The sequence below is a fragment of the Protobothrops mucrosquamatus genome, unplaced genomic scaffold (genome assembly GCF_001527695.2).
Source record: "Protobothrops mucrosquamatus isolate PMUCROS unplaced genomic scaffold, P.Mucros_1.0 scaffold9, whole genome shotgun sequence".
In the NCBI taxonomy this organism is placed as follows: domain Eukaryota; kingdom Metazoa; phylum Chordata; class Lepidosauria; order Squamata; family Viperidae; genus Protobothrops; species Protobothrops mucrosquamatus.
In genome coordinates, this window is record NW_015386396.1 from 1273146 (window position 1) to 1281114 (window position 7969).

Consider the following 7969-nt stretch of genomic DNA (forward strand, 5'->3'; position numbering starts at 1 on the left):
ATCAGACAGAGATAAGGCTGTCTTTGAAAGAAACATTTCTCTCTTTATACATTGGCAGCATATAAATAATTGAAAATTTATTTGAAATTTACATGAAAATTATTTGCAATTTACATCTAATATATTTAAAAGAATGTACATATATATGATAATCAGTCTTGCTTGATTATATTTAATGTTTTGAATTTTTAAAGGTTTAAGTAATAAATCACTCTGCCTAATGTTTTAAAGGGCATATATGAGTTTTAGTTTCTCTTTTCTTTTCTAGAGCTCCTGGATATAACTTGTATATTGCAAAGAACCTAAATTATCATTGAAGTCAACATGTGGGCAGTTCCAACAAAAAACATCACAATAATCATAATAAAGTACAAATATAATACAACGAAGAAGAAAACTGAATAAACTTGCGGTATTACTGTGTTTATATTCCTGGCTTTTTAAACTACTGCATTGGCTATTTCACTTCAGTGCTCTTTACAATGGTATTGCATCAGCATTAATTAAGCTCAATAAACCCATCAGTCTGCTCTCTTTCTAATTTTTGCCCTCATAATGAGCTTCTTTGCAAGTGACCTTGCATGTAGAGATGATCAAAGGGAAATTTGCACAAAATAATAACCTTAATTGCAATAGTATTGAACTCAGATAGCAGAGTGCCCATCAACTGGAAGAATGAGCTTACACCAAAATAAAACTGGAGGCTAAATCTATGAAGAACACCTAAAGTAACTAGGTATAACAGTCTTCCAGTTGTTGAAGGGCTGCTACAGGGAAGAGGGCATCAATATATTCTCCATAGCACCTAAGGGTCGGACAAAAAGCAATGAATGGAACTTGTTGGAGGGAGATCCAACCTGGAAATAAGAAGGAATTTCCTGACAGTAAAACTATTAAGCAATGGAACAGCTTGCTCCATCACCGGAGGTTATCAAGAAAAGATTGGGCAGCCATTTGTCTAGGAGAGTATAAGGACTGCTGCTTTGGGGTTGTGAGCTGGATTAGAAAATCTTCAAGGTTCCTTTCAGCCCTATGATTCTATGATATGTATATCTCCCTGTGTGTAATTTATAGTCCAAGGAGTTGATATTTTCTGTTTTACTTTTTCTTCTTTATTTTGACTTCTTCTGATGTTGCTGAAATAGTCCACAGTATAAAAGGCTTAGAAAAGATGATGAATCATGCAGAACTGTGCCCTTGACAGTTCAAAGCAAAGGCAGGTGTAAAAGCCACTCTTAATACAACTATAGTGTTGATGTCAATGGAGCCTGGCTCTGCTTTAAATTCCCTACCATTTTTTCATGTAGCATATGCTGTTCAGTGAACATATGGAGAAATGTGATTGCTCTTGCCCTGAAAAATTCTTGTGTTATCAACCAAACCTCTGAAATGCAGCCTACACTCACAGAATGGTGTGCACTCATATAGCATGCAAGCGATACAGGATTCTGCTTTTTGTCAATCTATATTCACTTGAAAAGAGCTTACTATGTACAATTTGTTTACTCAAAGGCGTCTTTCATGTCTTTTACTTGAATTTATGGATGCTGAAACCAGAACAAGCATGATGCTAATTTCTTCCTTCCCCTTTCTGTATTTATATGTGAAAAGAGTTGAATGTCACACAATTTGTTTCTTCATTGACTTGGATTTTATTGAGAAAAATGCAAGATTTTGTTCATAGCAAGATATGTTTTGAGATGGTTTTGGCTGCTGATGTTCATAATGTTAAAAATTTGTCTTTGTCTGGAATGCAAGATTTTTTTGAATTTGTACAGGTAGTCCTCAACTTATGACCACAATTGAGCACAAAATTTATGTTGCTAAGTAAGACAGTTGTTAGGTGAATTTTCGCCCATTTTATGATCTTTCATGCCACAGTTGTTAAGTGAATCACTGCAGTTGTTAAGTTAGTAACAAGGTTGTTAAGTGGATCCAGCGTCCCTGCTGACTTTTCTGGTTAGAAGGTCACAGAAGGTGATCACATGACGCTAGGACTGTGCAGCTGTTATTAATATAAGTTAATTGCAAGTGTCTAAATTTTGATCATATGACCATGAGGGATGCTGCAATGGTCATAAGTGCAAAAAACAGTCATAAGTCACTTTTTTCAGTGCCATTGTAACTTTGAATGGTCACTGAATGAACTGGAGGACTAACTGTGTCTGTTTTGATATGTAAGCCAAGATACAGTCTTCTGTGCTTTATATGGTAGTTCTGGAAAACGTGGTCTTTACTTTTGAGAATTCTGATAAATATGCCTTATGTTGCTCTTGAACATTTGCATTCTTCACCATCTGTCTTCTCGGCAGTATTTCTTGGCTGAGAGAAAATGAAGGATGTAATCTTAGGATGCGGGCTGCTATCTTAAGGCTTCTGCTGGCAGCGGGTGCTGCCCAGAAACTTCAATACTATAATCAGTACTGAGGGAAAACATATCACTATGACATTGTCAAAGACTTTTTTTTTACATTTTTAATTTCTGAATTACATTATCAGTACAGCAAGAATATGCTAAGTGATGCACATATGCAAATGTGAAGCCTTCCTGATGCTACTAAATCCAGCATCTTCCATCATTGGCCATGCTGACTGATGCATCTTGGAATTGTAATTTGGCACCATCTGGAAAGGCACACATTCTGAACCCACCAATAGGGGTATAATGTTCAGGCTTAGTGTTTGTAACGTAAGAAGTTGCCTTACATAAAGCCAGAGGACTTGTCAGCATTGTTTGCACTGACTTGAAACTTTTGGCTTTCCAGGATTTTAGTGAAGAGTCTTTTTCAGTTGCCAGCACTGAATCTGGGAAGTTCTAGGAAGTGAGCTCAGGATTTTTCATGTGAAAAACAGATACATGTTCATGATGCTCTCTGCCCATCCTACTTCCTACACATTCTTTCTTTCTTTTTTTTAAAGACTTTCAGTATATTTTGACGAACCTTCTGTATGTTGTGCCACTGCTACCAGAGATAAGTATGCTCTATGTTTTTGCTATTTCTTCTCTTTGGCATGAATTTTCTCCATTGAAATAGATCTTTCTCAAACTGTGGTGGAAACCCATTGCTCATGTTGGCCTCTTGGCAAATAGACCACAGCACAGTATCCCTTCTGGCTCTTCCTTCCGTTAAGATCAGTGCACTTAGGGGCTGAACAAATACTAACTGAACTCTTGAAGTTTGACTTGGCATCAAATGCAACCGTCGCAACTATTTTAATCTAATTGCTTGTGTGTACATTTGAACTATCTCCATCATCCTTTACCCCGTGTTGTTGATCTAATAGGCGTAGGGTCTATTTATTTTTATTGTTCATCTATATTACCACACATACTCATCTTGGTTCAAACTGGTTCCATTTGCTTATACTACAGGCTTTTTATTATTTTTTTATTATTTCCAAGCATATGTGTAAATTGGAGGAAAGGGCCAAAATGTCCCCAAAATGTTGCCAAATCTTAAGGTGAAAAGAAGTAGAAGTGTGCAGTCCTAGGAGAGGATCTCTTGCATTTGAATCAACTAGGAATGTAATTAATGCAGTCACACTCATTTTCTAACTAGTCATTGTAGCAGTATTGAGCAAAGTGAATCAGGCTCTTGATACAAGTACTTGATACAAGTATTGAGCTAAGTGAATTAAAGTTCATACAAGATAGATCCCTATTTGTGCACATCTAGATCATTACTGGTCGATGCAGCAGAGATTCTGATTTATAAACATGCTGGTAACAAAAGGATTAAATTATTAAAAGCAGAACCCTTAACTACTTCTGAAAGAAATTTAACTTTTCTTTCTTTTCTTTCTTTTTTTTAAAAAAGTGTTCCTATCAGTTAACAGGGGGGGAAAAGTTTCCTGGTCTCCCGATTTTGATCTACGGATCATTATTTCATGAAAATGCAAGCATTTTTTTTTTTTACTTCCAGTGATATTTAAGTAGATGCTTTACTTTTTCATTGAAAACTGCAGAGTTTCCTAGCCCTCAACTTTGATTGAATCTTGCCACATTTTAAATGCTACTTATTGTTTTGTATTTGTTATGCCGAATCTTCAGGATCTGTCAAATCTGATGCTGGAAAAGGGATAGAGCTCTTGTTCATTATTTATGGAAGAGTTTGACAAAAAGAAAGTCATCTTCAGCTGCTGGATCATAAACAATTGTTTGCAATGCAGTGTGATGCTGAATTGGCCAAAAGCATTTTTCATCCTCAGAAGAAGTAGTGTATAGTACATGACGGTATTTCCTTTTCATGTGTAGATTCTAAACTTTCCCCACTACCAGTTTCTTTTTTTTTTTTTCAAATTTTTTTTTTATTATTTTCAACATAAGAGAAAAAGCAATCACAAGTACATCACAATTGAGAAAAAAAAACCCCTCCCCACCCCCCACCCGGACTTCCCAAACCTAATCCCAGGATACTATTCATCTAAAAGTAACCTTATATTAATATCCCTAACTCCACAAAATATAATTCTACATAAGTAGGTGAAATATATGTATATATATAAAAAGAAAAAAAAATTTTTTTATCTAAAAACCTAACCTATATTCCACCATTCTATGCTTATTTTGAATATAAACAATCCATCTTCTCCATATTGATAAAAATTGTTCATTTGAATGGTCCTTCAAATAAGCCGAGATTTTTGCCATTTCAGCAAGATGCGAAACCTTCACTCTCCAGTCCTCTATTGTAGGTAAAACTTGACTCTTCCAATTTTGAGCTATCAGCAAACGGGCAGCAGTTAAACAATACAACATCAAGTTCGTTTCTTTTACATCCAGATTATGTGTAATACCTAGGAGAAACAACTGAGGCAAAAAAAAAATTCTTCTTTTAAAAANTTTGTGCCTGCGTAAATTTCACATTTCTCACCCATATCAACTCCCAGGTATCCATAGGTATTATTTCTCCTATATTTTGAGCCCATTTAATCATACAATCTTTAACTAACTCAGTTTCTGAATCCAATTCTAGTAAAACATTATATATCCTTCTAATATGTCCTTTAGTATCATCCCTTACTTGTTTCAAAAAATTCCCCACTACCAGTTTCTAACACCTAATGTCTGCTCTCTGAACTGGCAATGCCTATCATTGGCCCAGGTCTACTGAAGTCAGTTTGGGTTTTTATGCTAAGTGAAATTGAAAGAAATGTCAATCATCCACAATAACAACTAATCCTGGTCTGAAGAAATTGGAATGTCTCTAGCTTCAGTACTGAATATTGAAGACATTATGCAGCAATATTGGATATATAAACCAAGCATTTGAACAGTACTTGGAAATCAACTATCATTTTCCTGATTTTATCAATACAAATAGAAGCAGGACTTATTTAATTGCTGAAGAACAATATGTGTCTTATACTAGGTTTCCTGGGAATCTAAAAAGAAGGCAAAGCAAGAAACATGCAAATTATCAATTTGATTTCTTTTCTGTCTCTGCTTCTCTGTCATGCTAATTATTTATACTACATCATGCAAGTATGTTTACGTAGGATGAGGTATAAAAATATTGGTTCTATTTTAATTTGAGTTTACTCAGTTTTCTAAACCTATGTGTGAACTGGGAATAGTTTTATGCTAATCAAAAAAGATACCAGTGGGAAGTATACAGTACATACTGTTCAGAATCTGTGATGCAGTTTCTAACTAAACACAACTACCATCACAACAAAGTCTTATTCTCTCTCTTCTCTCTCTCTCTCTCCCTCCCCCCCTCTCGCTCACCTGAAAACTGAATTGTAAGAGCCTTGTGTCAAGGACCTCTTTTGTGTTACTTTCTAGTCTGTAAGAACATAAAGAAAACTTTCTTTGATCAAATCTTTATTTAATATAGCATTCTCTTCCCACTAGGGATGGCTAAATGCTCACAAGCAGGGCATGATGACCACAGCATCCACAATAGCATCTTTGTCTTGAGTTACTTCTATGATACTTGAGGTAACAGACAATTATTATGGTCTTGAACCTTTCATAGCCTTGTACTCCCTAAAGTGGCCTAAATCCCCTTTGGAAGTCATCCAAGTTGCACTCAACATAGTTATGAAATTAGAAGTGATAATGTGCTCTCTCGTTCTCTTTTAAAATTGCCTATGCTGCTGTTCCTTTGTATTTAGTTACTCCCCTTTATTTCTCATACCGCTTTTATGGGAGTAATCCCCACTGAAAGAAGCAGGAAATACTTGCCTATAGGATTGGTAAATTCTTCCTCTTCTATTTGTTCTCATCCTTATCTTGATTCATTATATTTATTTTGTATTTTGAAATGAGAACAACCATAATCTTCCTAATATGATGTCATCTGTTTTGAATTAATCTCCTAAATCTCAATTCATTAAATTCTTTGGTATATGCATTGAGCTTTTTCTGTCAGCTGCATTATACCATCCATCTAAGGTTACTTTGAAACTTGGGATGGAAATATGCAAAGAGTGGAAACACTATTATTTTAAAGGTTAAAAATAAGTCATCATCAGATATACGTACTTTTTTTTGTGGATCATAATCCAAGTGTGTATTGACTGTCCAACTATCCTACGTACAATAATTCAGTTACTGTCATTGCCAAAATTATTTTGTCTTGTTACATTTATGGTGTGGCTATTTCAATTGCAAAATCCTCGATAATTCAAAACCAAAACAAACATATAGAGTATGTATATCCACAATCAAAATTCACAAGATGGAGTGGGAGTACTTGTATGTCTGGTTCTTTGTTGTGAACAAAGCAAATCCAGCAGTCATTATCAGTATATCCATCCAATGTGTTCTAGGATAAACCAAGAGACTTTTCAATTGATCATTGTCTACTAGCATTAATTAAAAATCTCCATCGATGAACTTTTTTCAGAATAGGTCACAAGATTAATACAATGGTTATTTTGACCAGCCACTGGTTCACCTCTCTTTTTACTCTGTAATCCAGAAATTTACCAGTCAGGAGATCCACTTACTTAACACTGTGAACAAATACACCAGTCCTTCAGTATATGGATGACATGGTAATTTGCTTTAAGACAGAAACAGTTCACAGATGAGTACTACAGGCCATTGACAAATAAAACCTTACATATTAATATGTAAACATTCAAAACCAAATATATTGGTTTTTCTAAAAAGACCCATAGAGCACTTTTTGTCAATTTATGGAATACAAATTGAATAGATTCAAAGCTTTATATACTCAAGGGATTATTTTATATTCTACTGGCCCCCATAATAAGGACGCTAAATTCATTCTATAAATTCTCAGCACAGTATTTTTTTTTTACATTAATTAATCCACTGGTCCTTTATTATGGCCTTTAAGCCATTTTATTTTGCTCCAGACATACCAATTTTCTTCCAATGGCTTAAAGCCTTTTTAGGAATAACCTCAAGCACAAATTCTACATGGTGAATCTTGAGTCAAATCCTAATTCACAGACTCATCCAAATTCTTAAGAGCCACTTTCCAAGAATTCCCAATGGCATTTTGTCACTTGATGCAGGACATGAAACTAGAGATAAGGGTCCAGGTTTTTTTTTGTTTTTTTTTTTAAATTGATTAAAGCTGAGCTTATTAGTGTTATTAATAGTTTCTTATGAATCTTCTTGGATTCATCTTCGGAAGGTTAGACATTAATTATATGGCCTTTCTTAAGGGGCTGTATTGGCACTAGTTTTTTTTTTAAATAGGATATAAAACACAAGGATAATCCCTTATATTATTTATATATATACTGTATATCTCTAATTATATTAAAAATATTAAAAATACGAATCCTGGGTAAAGCCATGCGATAAAATAAATAAATTCAAATACCAGGATAATATCAAACTAAAAGCATTTGTATTAAACAGCTTTTAGTTTGATATTATCCTGGTGTTTGAATTTATTTATTTTATCGCATGGCTTTACCCAGGATTCGTATTTTTAATATTTTTAATATAATTATATATATATATATATATATATATATATAT